This window comes from Diachasma alloeum, unplaced genomic scaffold (genome assembly GCF_001412515.2).
Source record: "Diachasma alloeum isolate Michigan unplaced genomic scaffold, Dall2.0 Dall_scaffold_00502, whole genome shotgun sequence".
In the NCBI taxonomy this organism is placed as follows: Eukaryota; Metazoa; Arthropoda; class Insecta; order Hymenoptera; family Braconidae; genus Diachasma; species Diachasma alloeum.
In genome coordinates this window covers 11,806-12,066 of record NW_021680634.1, presented here as the reverse complement: position 1 = coordinate 12,066, position 261 = coordinate 11,806, and positions in this window count along the sequence as shown.

Sequence of the window (261 nt, the reverse complement as noted above, 5' to 3'; positions counted from 1 at the left end):
TTCGAAAAAACTGTTTTCAGGGATAGTTTTTTGGCTTTTTCAACCCCCGCACAAACTTGGGGAACCTTACACNTAAATTGCCCATCAATTAACCCTCTTTCATCCCTTAATGTCTGTAACAAAAAAATAAAAACTGCCATGAAAGTCATGGGCCAGTAACAAAGATAATTTTTTCGCGGCGGCCACTGACTTTTCAATATTCGCCCGCGAATTAAAAATTCGCTTCTGCCCTTCTAATTGAGATTAAGGGATGAAAAAAGG